The sequence below is a fragment of the Notechis scutatus genome, chromosome 1 (assembly GCF_049901735.1).
Source record: "Notechis scutatus isolate UNSWTSFEM ecotype Mainland chromosome 1, rNotScu1.2, whole genome shotgun sequence".
NCBI classification, from domain to species: Eukaryota; Metazoa; Chordata; class Lepidosauria; order Squamata; family Elapidae; genus Notechis; species Notechis scutatus.
Window position 1 is genome coordinate 224,114,642 of NC_142009.1, and position 15,869 is coordinate 224,130,510.

Consider the following 15,869-nt stretch of genomic DNA (forward strand, 5'->3'; position numbering starts at 1 on the left):
TCAGGTTATTTCCCACATGGAAATTGCAGGAAGGGTTGGACTACAATTCCCACTCAAACTAGCTGAGATTGACAGGATTTATAATCCATCATATTGGGAATCTTTCAGTGGGGGGGGGGAGTGTCCCAAGCTAAGCTTCACGTCTATTTGGCCTAAAACAGTGGCCTCCAACTTTTTGGGCATCAGGAACCAGTTCCATGGAGAAAGGTTTTCCGTGGATTGGCGGGGACGTGGTTTTGCATGCTGCCTGCATCCCACAAATGGGGCTTCAGTTGTTTCTGCGGCCCAGTTGCTGGCATGCTGTGGACCAGTGCCAGTCCATAGACAGAAGGTTGGGGCCTAAAAGACAAAATATGAACTGGAATCCCAATTCTTCTTTCCCCAGGCAAATCTCCATGACTTTTTTAAGAGATGAAATTCAAGAAGCAAGAGGCATTTTGGCCTAAGAGTTGTGGCACATGACACCAATGTCCCTTCCAATTCTGTTATTCTATGTTCTGACTTGTAGGCAGCTACTCAGATTAAACAATTGCAGGGATTGTTGAAATGCACTTACATGTTGCATTTATTTGTCCAAAAGAAGTCCATGCAAAACTGGATCTTTTCATAATGGAGTGTGGAGATAGACTTTTTAATCTATCTTGTTTTTCTTTAAATCTGTGTGTAGCAAAATAAAAATGTGCATAGCTAAAAAGAATTCATGGATAATCCTCTTCAGCTGTATTCTGCCAGTCTATCTGGAAACCACACCATGCAAAATGTTTTTTCCCCAAAGAATGCCAGACCTTCTTATATAACTACGAGTCTGCAGTTCCTCTGAGTCATATAAACAACTAAATGTTTACAGACTCGGTGAACACATCCAAATTCATCTGCTTTGAAATGGCCACAAACTAGTTAGAGCTGGTAGGTTTTTTTTTTCATTTTCATTTGATTTATTTGTTATTGAATGGCTACTAAAATTCACAAGATTGTACATATGCCCCTTAAACATCTTATGGTACAATAGTCCAATGGGCTAAAAAAAGAAAAAGGATTCCAAAATGCTGACATCATTTTTTTAAAAGGTTTTTTGCCCTAAGAAAAGCTCTCAGAAGAATATGTTTGAAAGAAAAGTCTTTCTGCTATATCTCAACATGGTTTTCTGCTCTGCCATGGCTTCTTTCACTTCCGTCTGCCTGCCTGCCTGCCTATCTATCTATAAAAGCAAACTACCACTCACGCATCATCACAAAATCTCCAGAACTGTAAAGCCTACTAACTTGAAATTTGGCATGTATGTTCCTCTTGGCTTCTAGGTGCTCACTAAGAAAGGATTTTTTTGAAAATGATTATCAGAACATTAGTATTTCATATATTATTATTAACAGGCTCTGATGCTAAGGAGTTCTCTCCCCCTCCCCACCTGAAAAGAAATCTGTTCCAAATGCAAAACACAGGCAGAGGAGTTTCGGTTTTAGTTTCATAGCAGCAACCAGCTTTAATACAGAACAGTTGAGCTAAGTCATGCCCAGGCTCCTTGCTGTCTCCTTCTTGCTCACACAGCAAATACTGTTTCACTTTCCAAACAGCCCTCAACTCTCTCACACACTGACAGGATGCTAGCCAGATGAATACCGATGGATGCTGGTAGGCAGAGGCAGAATTTTTTTCTCTTATTTTCCTTCCCAAAATCTAAGTCCGATCACTTAGTTTCGTAGCAAAACATGGGTATAGAGCTAGTTAGTGAATGTTATTCACTCCAATCTCCATACCAGAGATGGTATTCAGCAGGTTCTGACTAGTTCTGGAGAACTGGTAGCAGAAATTTTGAGTAGTTCGGAGAACTGGCAAATACCACCTCTGACTGTCCCCTCCCCCATCTATTCTCTGCCTCCTGAGTCCCAGCTGATCGGCTGGGTCTTCTTTTGTTGCCCTGCACAGGAGAACAGAGCTGGAAAGCAGGTTAGTGGGGTGGGGAGGGAATGGGAATTTTGTAGTATCCTTCCCCCAGGTTAGTGGGGTGGGGAGGGAATGGAGATTATGCAGTATCCTTCCCCTGTCACACCCACCAAGCCTATGCCCACAGAACCAGTAGTAAAACATTTTGAATCCCACCACTGCTCCACACGTGTTGTGGCTGAAACAATCAAGCATTCTTAAAAGAAAGCTTTGGAGGGGACACGGATAGCATTTCTTCACGAATTCTTGCTTCAAGACTGTTCCCTTCTTATCTGAGAACAGCAGGAGAAAAGAGGTGTCTAAAAACAAGAATGCTTGCAAATCTGTATTGCATGTAATTGGCTCTAAAAGTAGCATGTGCTTTAAATTTAAAATGTAATTCATGGAAAACATATAACAGATATCAGGGGAAAAAAGCTAAAAGTTGGACTCTTATTGATTCATCTCTCTCTCACTAAGTCTTGGTCCTTTGAATCTCACTCCTCATTCATTCAGCCACCTGCTCCTTATCAAATATGGAGCACCATGTGGTATAACTACAGTATATTGCTTTTAAATAATTAATTTAAAAAACAGTGCATGACTGAGAGGTAGGGTGGTGGACATATTCACTGTTCTGTCTGAACAGCTTCCACTCATATACACCCAAACCACTGGATGCAAAACTTTATTTAGATGTAGCTTATTGCCTATTATTATATACTTGTGTTTGTATGTGTATTTCCACATACATTAATTAGATCCATGTGAATTTATAAAATGCTTATTTCCTCTCCCCTTGCTTATTGCTGCTTACATTCATGTCTGATCACCACTATGTTTAGGCATAAAATACTTTTAAAATTCTGACTGAACACGTTGCGTGAACCAGACAGTTCCGGTTTAATAAACCAGTTTAGCAGACTAGGACTTTAGATGACATGTGAAACTGACGAAACGCTCATCTACCATAAAGAAAGAGACAGAAAGTGCAATTCCTCTCCCCTTAAAAATCTTAATTTCAAAAAAAAGCGTGTCAAGCAGGAACAAGATTCTTATTAAAAGGGCCAGAATTTGATCTTTCCCCACCTTGTTTTTAATGAAGATTTTTTTTAAAATCAAGCAAGTCCATACTTAAGTCATGAAGGAAAACTTCCGCATAAGGTGTGGCTCCACACTGACTCTTTCAGGAAAAAGAAACAATACCACATCTTCTGCTTCTAAGTGCTTTATGGATATGGCATTCTTCCAGAAATTCCTTATTCAAATTGTAAAAACTGATCTGCATACATAGGTGACATCAAAATTCAGGAGACAGAAAACAAGCTGAGTTAAGCACAAGTTAAGTGTGCTTGGCAAGCGCCGCATATCCACCCTGTTCTTGGGGGAGGGCATTACAATCCTGCCAACTAAAAGTAGAGGTGGGATTAATTTTTTTTTTTAACTACTGGTTCTGTGGGCGTGGCTTGGTGGGAGTGGTGTGACTTGGTGGGCGTGGCAGAAGAAAGATACTGTAAAATCTCCATTCCCATCCCACTCCAGGGGGAAGGTTACTACAAAATCCCCATTCCCTCCCCACCCAGGAATGATATTCCCCTCTGAAAAAAAAATTGGGGCCGCCAAAGAGACCCCCATCGCGCCAAGAAATTGCTGCCCAGCTCCTTTTCCTGCCGCCCGCCCGGGCTCCGCTCGCACCGCCCGCCGCCCGCCGGGCTCCGCTGCACCGCCCGCCGCCCGCCCGGGCTCCGCTCGCTCCGCTCAGGTATCCGGCTGGGGCTGTCAGGAGTTGCTACCGCTGGCGCACGCGCGGCTCCAGTCCCGTGTTGCCTCGGGAAGGAAAGGCAAAACCAGGAGCCGCTGCTGCGTTGCAAGCGCCGCCGCGCTCTTCCTTTGCCTTTCCCTTCCTGAGGCACGCGGGACTGGAGCCACGCAGAGCCACGCCAGCGGTAGCAACTCCTGACTCGGGGCCTCCGAGGGAAGGGGAAGGAGGAGAAGAAGGGGGGAAGGGGCGATTCCCAAAAATCAGAATTCGATTTTAATCGGAAGAATATCATGTCTGCCACCCCACTAACCTGCTTTCCAGCTCCGTTCTCCTGTTCAGGGCAACCAAAGAAGACCCAGCCGATCAGCTGAGACTCAGGAGGCGGAGAATAGATGGGGGCGGGGCCAGTCAGAGCTGGTATTTGCCGGTTCTCCGAACTACTCAAAATTTCTACTACCGGTTCTCCAGAACTGGTCAGAACCTGCTGAATACCACCTCTGACTAAAACAGTCTGAAAAATATGGAGGGCTCCAGCTTACTGACAGAGCCTTTTTATTCAAGGGGACTGTTGTCAGTCAGCAGAGAATAGGATATTTAACTTAAAGGAGCCTTGTGGTGGCTTAGGATTCTGGGACTTGTAGATAAACTTCTCTGGGCAGTGTTAGGTCAGGAAGACTGGAGTAACTCTTGATCTAAAACAGTTGCATGCAGGCTATATTTTTTGAACCCTGTGACTCTGAAGGAGCTGAAGTCCACTTACTTTAGTTGACGGTTAAGCAAAAATAGTTGGAGCTAAGAAGGAGCACGTGAAAAAGAAAGAAGCATAGCCTTCAGAGATGGGGATGAGATCTATTTCACACTTTCAGGATTTCCCCCAAAGAGATTTGGTCATTTCTGTATTATTATTATTTTTGCTACGCCTGCACTTTCAATAGCACTTTTGTTTGCAAATGAGACAGGTGTGACCTGAAACTACAATTTGCAACGTGAAGAACTGTGGAATTAAAATGCTGCTTATCCAGCTGTATTTTCTTTCAAGGCTATTCCCCCTACTCGGCCCCTAATTTTTTGTTTCTGTCATCTGGGAATGTTTTTTATGGCACAGCATTAGCCACAATCAAGGGATTACATTGGGAGGGAAGGGGAACCACTATTGCAGCTCCCCTTCTAAATTCACGAGTTGCACGTAACATACAATTACATATCTAGAGGTGAAACTGGTATGAACAGTGTAAGAACAAGCCAAATGCTTTATGTAGGAGAGCTCACCGGGGCATCTATGTTTTCAGCATTGCCAGCACCCATTGTGCTGGTTGGTTAAAATCCGCGATGAAGCAACTTCAGCCTCAAAACATTACCGGTAGTCCTCAATTTATAACCCACAAATGGGCCTGGAATGTTCATCACTAAGCAATATGGTCCTTGCATTGCACCCAATTTTACGACTTTTTTTTTTTTTGGCCTTGGTCTAAGTTCATGGTTCATGGTTAATAAACAAATAGAAATACTTCCCCGAATTGACTTTGCTTGTTGCAAGTCCCCTGGGTTTTATTTATTTAGCATATGTTAACAATTGTTAAAAAGCATATCACAGTGACATTCCCAATGAGCAAATACAGAACGATTTACTTTATTTACAAATTCAAAGGTAGACCGTTTACATCAGGGGTGTCCAACCTTGGCAACTTTAAGACTTGTGGACTTCAACTCCCAGAGTTCCTCAGCTGAGGAACTCTGGGAGTTGAAGTCCACAAGTCTTAAAGTTGCCAAGGTTGGACACCCCTGGTTTACATAGTCAATACCTGATGGAGTTGCATACAGAAAATCTCATGGCTTCCCCCCCAGATATGTGCTCAAATGGGAAGAGGGAAGAAGCCTCCCCAAAGAGTGTAGGAACCATACACTTGGGCGTCCCCCGAGTAATGACACAGAGTCAGCTAATTCTTCCACAACAGCAGCCAGACAATCCTTGTGATCTCCTGACTTAAAGCAACTCCCCTGAGAAAATTGTAAATGATGATCACATGACCCTGAGATGCTGCAACTGGCATAATAAATAAATAGATGCTGGTTGCCGAGTGCTCAGATTTTAATCACGTGACTGCAGACACACAGCAACAGTTTCAAGTGCAAGGACCTATCATCATTTTTTTCACGGCCATCATGACTTAGATGTCATTAAACAAATGGTCTTGAGAACTACTTGTAGTTCCATGTTTCCCTAGACACTTTTGGCTGGTTTCATAACTTCCAGCTATGCTGTTGTGTAAGAGACCAAAAAAAGAAACCCAAAGTTACCCAAAGTTTAAGAATCAGGTTGGACAAGTCAGAAACCTCACTGCTCTTGCTGGTTATGTGGAAAGATTAAGGATAAGGCAATGCCGGCCAATAGAAGTCAGGGAAGGCCCTGTTCCACCCATTACATCATTCTTAATGGTCACCAAGTGTGGGGTGCCTTCTTCTATCACTAATTACTAGTTTCTGAGTTACTCAGGCATCAGCTCAGTCTAGTTTGGAAGCCTCCAAGAGCCGTGGTGGTGCAGTGGTCAGTATGCAATACTACAGGCTACTTCTGCTGACTGCCGGCTGCCAGCAGTTCAACAGTTCAATTCTTACCAACCTTCCAGCCTTCCGAGGTGGGTAAAACGAGGACCCAGATTGTTCGGGGCAATAGGCTCTGTGTTAGGCAATAGGCTCTGTACACCGCTTAGAGAGGGCTGTAAAGCACTGTGAAGTGGTATATAGTGCTATTGCTGCTATTGCTCCTTGAGTTTTCTACAGAGAAAATGCAGATTCCTTCTCCCTCTATTTTCCAATCAACACCTCTTGCTGCATAAAGGATTCCCCCCACAACTGAAAAACCCAAGGATGTTATTATAAAGTAAGCCTTCCATCATGCCTACCAGCCACACTGACTCAGGTTGAAAGTTCCAGGCTGGAGAACACAGGTGTAAGGGGCCCGGGACCCTGACTTGAAGAACTGATACTTGCCCTTCAATAAAGGGCATTAGAACCTCCACATATATGCTCACAAACTACTGTTAAACATGCTAAATGTGGTCATGTAGGTATATAGGGGTCATCCAACTCTCTTAGTTCTCTTTGGAATTTATACTACATTTACAAAGCCAGAATAAAAGACAGGCAGTTAGACAACTGAATGCCATCAATCTGCTACACAAGTAATTCCTTCAACACTGTCCAACTATTTACTAAGTCTGCATTACTATTACTATTAATCTTCTCATCACTCCTTATCATCCATCCCTTCCCACTTGTGACTATATAGCTGTAACTTTGTCGCTTGTAATCTTGTGGTTTATATTGACTATTTCCTAGTTTGATTTGATTGCTTATTGTACCCTATGTCTATTATTAAGTGTTGTACCTTATGATTCTTGACTCTTGACAAATGTATCTTTTCTTTTAATGTACACTGAGAGCATTTGCACCAAGACAAATTATTTGTGTGTCCAATCACACTTGGCCAATAAAGAATCCTATTCTATTCTATTCTATTCTATTCTATTCTATTCTATTCTATTCTATTCTATTCTATTCTATTTTATGTATAAATGTTTCCCTGGGCCCAAGCCACATCACAATAGGATGCGGGTGAGTTTCCCTAGGGACAGCATTGCAGTTCGAATTGCTCCCTCTCCCCTCCAGCCATACCCTGGATAGTGAAGGAGCCTGATGATAAATGCCTACTAAAGGTCATAGGGAGCACACAGAGGCAGGCCTTGATATAGCCACCACACCCATCATAAAGAAAGTCAGAGAAAGCCAAATTAAAATAAAGCAACTGCCCAATATCTCAAACTGTGAAACATTTTCATAACAGCAAGCAAACCAGAAAACCTCCCATTCCTATTAATGGCCGCAGTTTCTTAAATAGGAGGTCACTGAAATCACTTTAGGCCAATGGTTCTGAAATTGTGTTCTACTGACCCCTGGGGGTGGGGGTGGGGGCAAGTGATGTCATTATGGTATGATTTAAATCAGGGGTGTCCAACCTTGGCAACTTTAAGACTTGTGGACTTCAACTCCCAGAATTCCTCAGCCAGAGGAATTCTGGGAGTTAAGTCCACAAGTCTTAAAGTTGCCAAGGTTGGACACCCCTGATTTAAATCTTAAGTCTTGGTGGTCCATGGGCACAAAATGTATTTAAAGGAGGGTCCGTGGTGAGGAGAAGTTTGACACCCGCTGAGCTAGGCTTATTCTGGAGAAAGGCTGTGTCACAAGTCACAGAATCTAATAATTATGTTGGCTAAACAGTAACACCAGAGAGCCACTGAGCATATGCAGAAGGTTTGTCAGCAGAAGTAATCGCTCACGCCCTGCTCCCTTGCATAGAAGTAACAGGTAATCCTCGACTTACAACCGTTCAATTAGTGACCGTTCAAAATTACAAGGCCCTGGAAAAAAGTGACCGACGACCATTTTTTACACCTACAAACTTCGTAGCATCCCCAGGACCATGTGACCGATATGTGGACAACTTAGCAACTGTCTCATATTTATGATCGTCGCAGTATTCCAGGGATCCTGTGATCCCCTGTTGCGACTTCTTGACAAGCAAAATCAATGGGGAAGCCAAGGTTCCCTTAACAACTGGGTTCCTAATTCATCAGCTGCAGTGATTCACTGAGTGGCTGTGGCCAAGAAAGGTCGTAAAATGGGGGCAAAATTCCCTTAACACGCCTCTCGCTTAACCAACAGAAACATTGAGCTCTATGACGGTCGTAAACCGAGGACTACCTGGCGCTACGTTTTACAAGTGCGCAGAAGCTCCTACGCCTGTTGAAATAGACTAAGATATTCCTCATCAGCTAAGTCGAAGCCCCAGGCTTTGTGGCACCCGCAGAACGGCGGTTCTGCTTCTGCCCGTCGCCGCGGTGGATTTCGGAACGAAAGCAACCACCAAGGGGCTCAAAACCCCTTTCCAAAAGGGAGCCGCGCTCCTTTAGGTTTGTTTATCCGGATTAAACCAGAAAGCCGTGAGAAGCTTCCGCAAGACTCGACTGAAGCCAGGACGAAAGAAAAATCAAGAAACAAATCCCAGCGGACCAAACGACCCCGATAAAAAGCCCACCGGCGACTCTAAAGCTTTTAACCAAACTTTTTCCAGACTTACCTTCGCAACCGGCTCGCGGTTCCGCCCCACCAAAGAACTTTCGCGGCCGCTCCCACCACCCTTCGCGCCGAGCCGAAATTCGCGACGGTCTGACGGCCCTCGGAGAAGAAGGCGGGGCGGGGCGGGCCAAAGAAAAGGCAGAGGACGACGCCCTCGCTGGCCTAAAGTAACCCAGGGCGGACGAGCCGCACACGGAGGCGCCCCCAAGAGCCGTGGTCAGGAAACTACAGACGGAGAGTTTGTTGGTTACGGGATGGAGGCGGTGGGAATGCAACCGGAAGGTCCTTTGGAAGCGGAAATGTCCGCCCCGACGACCTGAGAGTGGGTAGCGTTCCTAATATTATGACTGCTATGGCTCAGACCCTGCGTGTAACTGGTGCTCTAGGAGGTGGTGGCCTACACGCCTATCCCTGGGTGACTGTTTAGGGATGATGTAAGTTGTAATCCACCTAGAGAACCCCAGGAAAAGGAGGAGTGTTTTGGTCGTCAGAAATGGTATAGGGTGTGCTGCTTGAGCAGGGGGTTGGACTAGATGACCTACAAGGTCCCGTGCAACTCTGTTGTTCTATTCTATTCTATCTTGGCAGCAACTTGCCCTGGAAATAAAATGAAGAAAAAATGAACTGAATTGAAAAAGAAGAATATAATGAACTGAATGGGGACCTTAGCATTGCGTTCCTGATTATTCTGTTTCAGAGTAAGAGATTATGAAGTCTTGCAATGCATAGATGTATTTTCCCCTCCAAAAATATCCCCCACCCGAGTGGTCCTCCAGAATTTTGCTTGGAGGTGAGGGGGTAACAGTGTAGGATGCAGTTATAATTTGTGCTCATTGAGTGCATTGCTACAACGTAGCCTTGAGGGTGTGCAAGTCTGTCTGCTTTGAATAGAAACATGTGAAACTGGTTTGCATTGGCTCAGACTGTGCTTTCCATTGTTCATCACTGACTGCATCGAATTGTAACTATTCTCCTGGGTTTCTTTCCCAGCACTAACTGGAGAGACTGGGGCCTAAATAGGGAACCTGCATGCAAAGCTCATGTTCCTGAGCTACAACCCTTCACTTTGTCTTGGAGCTCATTTGCTCAACCTGTGCTTGGCAGCACAAAGACACCCTACTAATTGCTTAATGAAGACATCAATGCCCAGTGTCATCCTTAACTTACTCTTAGCCCAACACAAAGGCAGTATCTGCTTGTCTTTTCTTGCGCCACTTCAGAAGCTGGATTTTGGAGAGATTTTCCCAGCACAAGCTGCTACTATCTGGTCTGTCTCACATGCAATCATAATGACATAAGATAAGAGGTTGGGCAGCCCATTGAGTACCTGAAGTGGGTGCAGATGCATGCTCTCTGGTTCCTGGTGAATTTTCTGGGCCCTTTGCAATTTGGCAGGAGGAGAAACAGGACTCTCCCACGATGCCACAAGGACATCACTCCTACTTCTCTTGCCAACTCATAGGTGCCAGGCAAAGCAAGGAAACCAGGATGCGAAGTGAATCTTTTGGTACCGGTATTTTCCAACACCAAAATATCCCGATTTCTTACCATAAAAAACAAAAGAAAGTAGGTCTCCTGTGTCAGTTTCTGATGCTATCTTGATGCTGGTAGTGAAGGAGCTGCTCTTCATTTCTCTCCTCCCATGAAAAAAGGTAAGGTGGGAGGGGGAACAGCTCCTCTGGTGCCTGTCCTCTGCTCCAGCCTCAGAGGAATAATTTTTGTGGGAAGTGCAGGAAGAAATGGATATACGGATGGATAATTGAGCTCAAAACCCTCTTTCGCATTGTTGATCAGTCATTTTTAATCAGCTGACATAATGAAAGTTTTGTATTACTTGGACAGAGAATTAGAAGAAGGGTATTGGAATGAAATGCACTAGATAAGGGGTAGTAACTTTCCTGATGAATAATTTGAGATTATAGGGTTCTCTTAGTGGCTAAGATACCATGCTAGAAACCAGGAGACTCTGAGCATTGGCCCTACCTTAGGCACATAGTCAGTTAGGTGACTTTTACTGGTTATGTTCTCTCAGACCTTGGAAGGAAACGGTGATGAACCACTTCGGAAAATGCTACCGAGAAAACTCCAGAGACTAGTCCATGCAGTTGCCAAGAGTCAATGCTGACTCAAAGCATTAAAAAAAAGTTACATAAATTAATATGGTGTTAAAGTCTGATGTTTTAATTTCAAGAAAGATATCTTCCTAGTTTATTCTTTTAATGCAAAAGTAGTCTTTAAAAAAGTCAGATAGGTCAGGAAATCTGTAATCATGTTGAATAATTTCTGTTCTACAAAATTAGGTGCAGGATGCTGCCCGCCTCTGTTGTATTTTCACACACCAAGTAATGTAGTTCCCAAGAACTTCTTTTTATTTTGCTTCATATTGTAGAAAAGGTTGAACTAATAGTTTTCTTATGATTGCAACTGGGAAAAGGTATTGCCAGAGGGAGCTATTGAGCTAAATTAGAATACTTTCAAAACTCCATAGGTAATATCGAACTAGTCCGTATGTATTCTGTTCTATAAAGGGACCTTCAGCATTTTTTTGCAAAAGATTAAAACAGTGCAGACATGTCTGAATTAAAGCAAGGTTATGGATTGGAAGGGATGAAGTCTTTTATCCTCTGCTCTTTATTCAGCTGAAATCTCTTCCACTTAATTATTCTCAAATGCTATTTGTCCTGTGAACCATGTCATGCAATTAATTGTATAAGCTATCATATAAGCTATGATCACAATCTGTCAGGCATTTTTTATGCTGCTTGGATTTTTAAATTCTTTTGCCTCTCTCCCTCCAAAAGTTCCTTTTGATTACAGATTCCCTTGCATAGTATACAGTTTGACTCTGTAAATGACCTTACATGAGATTTCCCCATTTTTATGACAGGTAGAAAATTTCAGAATGGGTTTCTGCACACTGATTTTTTTTTAGATATTTGCCAGAACCTTACTGTGTTTCTATAACATTTTTTAAAGTAAGAAAGCCTAGAGTTATGTTAAAATCAATATAATATCCTTACTTATGTGACTGCCTTTTCCTGGTTGTTTCTACCTGTCCCATCCAATCTGGCAAGAGAGGCATGTTGCAGATACCATCAGCCAAGGAGTGCAAACTGGTGCAAGCCAAAAAAGAGCTTTTTCTGCTGTGGCACCCATCCTCTGGAAGATAACATCCCTCCTCTCTGGCTTGTACTGTGTTGGCCTTTCTACCCTCCCTGAGGCTGGAGCCCTGTTTCCTTGCTGTGTTGAACACCTTGTATGATTCCCCGGCTGTTGTGTGGTTTTGTTTTTTGTGCTTTTAAATTAAAAAAAAACCCTTTTAGTCATTGTAATAGATGATTGTTTATTTTAAAATTGTGTACTGATTAGAGTCATGTATGTAAGTTGGGCAGCCATGTAAATTGAATAAATAAATCCATTCTCTAAAAGCAGGTTGTTGTTTTTTTGTGGAAAACCATGTTGGTGGTCCTCATGTTAGCTTGAAACATTATCTTCGGCTTTTTCTTCAATTAATCAAAATGTATTGTTAGTATTGAAGTCACTGAGAAGAATAGACAAGGCAACTTTTTTCTCTCTTGTCTCACTGGCACATAACAAGCATTTATTTATCCAAAAGTGTCATGTGAACAGCCATCTTATATAATTACGATCCTGGGAGGCTAATTTACATGAAATGATTTTTTTTAAAAAAAACTCAGCAAAATTATACATTATCAAGATGCCATTGCACTTCCATCCCAAATCCACATGTGTTGGGCTCACCTCTCACCCTGATCCAATGCTTCAACCTGCATGAAAGGCTAAAAGAATAAGAATCCTCCATATTTCATAGGGGAGTCTGGTCCACAGAGCAGGTAGAGAAGGTCTTCTTCCTGTAGAAGAGGGTCTGTAGAGAAGGTCTTCTTCCTGTAGAAGAGGGTCTGTAGAGAAGGTCTTCTTCCTGTAGAAGAGGGTCTGTACAGAAGGTCTTCTTCCTAGGTCCCAGATGGCATCAGTTAATATTGTGTGATGTGTATGTACAGCCCACAGTGCATAAGTGCAAGTTGATCGAACACCAAATATGCGATTGCAGATGTATAACTTCTATGGTCAGAATACATCCAAGCATTTATTCTACCCGGATTCCTTTTCTTGCTTTGGCCAGGCAGCTAATGAGCACACTGACATGGAATCAAACCTATTTGGAATATCCAACTATTTGATGATACAGAGTTGGAGGAGGTATATTTATTTATTTACATTTCACAGTACTGAACCACCCATTTCCCTCAGAGAAGGATTCTGGATGGTGTACAATAAAGATGGTTAGAATCCCTCTCCCCCCTCCCACTTCACCCAAGACTTCTTTAAGCCACCGACATAGGAAGAATTACAAAAAAGCCTCAGGTAATATTGATTATTGCCATAGAGACCAATAGTGTCCACACTGTGGCACTCTTGTCTCCCTTGGTGCCTTTTAAAAATGTTGGGTGACTTCATTTCAAGTTGAAAAAGAGAAAATAGGTAGTGTCTATGAAGATGAAGAGTTTGTATGAAGAGACAGACTGTTTTGAGGGGTACTTGAGAGAGGTGTGCTGCAGTTAAACAGCACAGCCTGCAAAACAGGGAAAGAATAGAATAGAATTCTTTATTGGCCAAGTGTGATTGGATACACAAGGAATTTGTCTTGGTGCAAATGCTTTCAGTGTACATAAAAGAAAAGATACATTCGTCAAGAGTCAAGAATCATCAGGTACAACACTTAATAACAGCCATAGGGTACAATAAGCAATCAAATCAAAAGGAACCCAAGCTGTGAGTCTCAATTCCTACTACAAAATGACAAATTGTCTGTTTGTTTGTTTGTTTTTCACTTACTAGAAGGCAGTATTGAGTCTTTTTAGTGTATCTGATCTGGCAAGCCAGCAGAGATAGAGAGAGATAGTCTTCCAAATCCTTCTCCCTTCTTCTCTCAGAACAAGATTAACGTATTTTCAGGAGCTATTCCTATTCTGTGTAATCACCATTGAAGGTTTCCCTAGGCCAGCATATCTTTGTTGATTTTCGATGGTTTTGATGATTCAGGTAGAATTTGAGATACTTGCTCTTTTACGATTTTTTCATACTATCTTCTTTTCTTGAAAGGTTTGAGTTAACCTCCAAGAGTTGTTCCTCTTGAGTTAGCCTCCAAGATGTTTGTTTACGCTTATGCTTTATCTTTTCTAAAGATAAATAAGCAATGATAACATTGGTTATATTATAAAAAGTATTTTACATTGTATTTGGTTAAAATAAAATCATATAAATAAAATAAGACACCAAATAAATGTCTTGTCAACAGCATTATCTTTTTTCCTGCTACAAGATCCAGTTCTGGTTTACAGGTGTAAAATAAAGGCTTGGCTTTTTAGCATGGTTTTTATTATCTTAGCTGATTATCTAGTTGTCCTCCCCCAATTCTACAACAGTATTTCTCAACATAAGCACCATTAAAATGTTGGAAATCTGGGAGTTGAAATCCACACATTTTAAAAGTTGTTAAGGGTGAGAAATGCTGTTCTAAATCACATTTTCCTTTCTTTTAAAAAAAATTAAAACTCACCTATAGAAATTTGGAGAATGCTTTAGGATCAATCATAATACAAATCCTGTTATCAAAGAAGAAGCACTATTAGAGTCTTCTGTCAAAGAAACAGAGGAGAACTGTAGAGAGGGTTGGTTGAAACAAACCACATAACAATTCCCCAAACTTTTGCAATATCAAAGGTGATATCAAAGCCACAGCACAGATTTGAACATCCTGTATCTGCCCTGCTTTGGATGAGACATGTCATGCTCAACAAGGGGATAAAACTATATACACCACTGCAGATGGAAGGCAGATAGGGAGACCATTCCAGATTTGCTGACCATATGAACTGATGAAGTGAGACAACTACCGTAACTGGGCAGTTGAATGATAACAAAGCCCAGGATCTGATTTTATTGCTAAAATATTTTAAGCTATATACTAGCAGTATTGCTTATATCCAGGTACTCCTCAACTTACAACAGTTCATTTAGTGACTGTTTGAAGTTACAACGGCACTGAAAAAAAGTGACAAGATCATTTTTCACACTTACAACCCTTGTAGTATGCCCATGGTCATGTAATCAAAATTTCAGACACTTGGCATCTGACTCTATATTTACGACGGTGGCAGTGTCTTGGGGTCACGTGGTCACCTTTTGTGACCTTCTGTACAAGCAATGGGACAGCCAGATTCACTTAATAACCATGTGACTAACAACAACTACAGTGATTCACTTAACAGCTATGGCATGAAAGGTAGTAATATAGGGCAAAACTCATTTAACAAATGTCTCACTTAGAAGCAGAAATTTTGTGCTCAATTGTGGTTGTAAGTTGAGGTGTGTGTGTATGTATATATGTATATACACATACACATATACACACATACATACATATATATATATATATATATATATATATATGTTTTCTTAAGTTTTCGCGGGTACTTACATGTATGGCATTCAGCTTTGTTCACATATATATACATACACATATATATACATACATACATACATACATACATACATACATACATATGACAAAGCTTGACCCACCAACTTTGGCTTATTGAATAAGCCCCAGTTAAAACACAGATTTGTGTGTCAATTGCCTATGGGGTAGAAATATAGGAATGGGGTACAGAAGGGTTGTTTTATATGGGGGCTTGTCCTGGGTGTTGAAATGTGTACGTGCTTATTCTAGAATGTCACTTGAGGCGTGGGTGTATGTGTTGAGCCAGAAAAGGATTGATTAAATGAAGTGGTTTGGATTGAGTCTGTTCATTTGAACTGTGAGCATTATAATTATGTTTACATTGTGTTAATTCAGTTTTCTGTGTTTGCTTGTTTGTTTGTTTATTTATTTCATTTATTTGATTTGTCAATCACTTACAAGATAATAAGTATATGGATAAATATAATTATGAATACATGAAATGAATACATATAAGAAAAATAATAGAAACAATAGGACAGGGATGGTAGGCACGGTGATGCGCTT

At 41.8% G+C, this 15,869-nt stretch overlaps 1 protein-coding gene across 6 annotated transcripts in view; it reads right to left on the reverse strand.

Annotated features, from left to right (window-relative positions):
- Window positions 1-8,917, reverse strand: part of LOC113410794 (protein lifeguard 3-like) — a 56,660-nt gene extending 47,743 nt beyond the window's left edge. For all 6 annotated transcript variants that reach the window (XM_087950367.1, XM_026665528.2, XM_087950365.1 and 3 more), the window contains exon 1: window positions 8,820-8,917. The gene's annotated coding sequence lies outside the window, so the exon portion shown is untranslated. The remainder of the gene's footprint in view (window positions 1-8,819) is intronic.
- Between the last annotated feature and the right edge of the window lie 6,952 nt (window positions 8,918-15,869).